This window comes from Crocuta crocuta, unplaced genomic scaffold (genome assembly GCF_008692635.1).
Source record: "Crocuta crocuta isolate KB4526 unplaced genomic scaffold, BGI_CrCroc_1.0 scaffold488, whole genome shotgun sequence".
Lineage (NCBI taxonomy): Eukaryota > Metazoa > Chordata > Mammalia > Carnivora > Hyaenidae > Crocuta > Crocuta crocuta.
This window is the reverse complement of record NW_027530995.1, coordinates 116,274-116,553: the sequence shown is the minus strand read 5'-3', so window position 1 is coordinate 116,553 and position 280 is coordinate 116,274.

The window sequence follows — 280 nt, the reverse complement described above, 5'->3', positions numbered from 1 at the left end:
AGCTTATGGGATAAAATAAAATTATACCTTCTAAAAATTCAGAAGGTCTAAGTAAGATAATTAAAATGGATATAAAACACTAAGAAGGCTCATCACTCATTGCTTCTAAAACAAATATGAGAATAAATTAAAAATTTAGAACCACAGAAACTTAAGAGTTTTAAAGGAGACTATATCACCCAACTTTCTTTTATAGTAAAGAAAACCAGAAATTCAAATTATTTTCTCTAGATAACTCTGATAGAAGCAGAGCTGTCTCATGATATCATTTTTATGACAC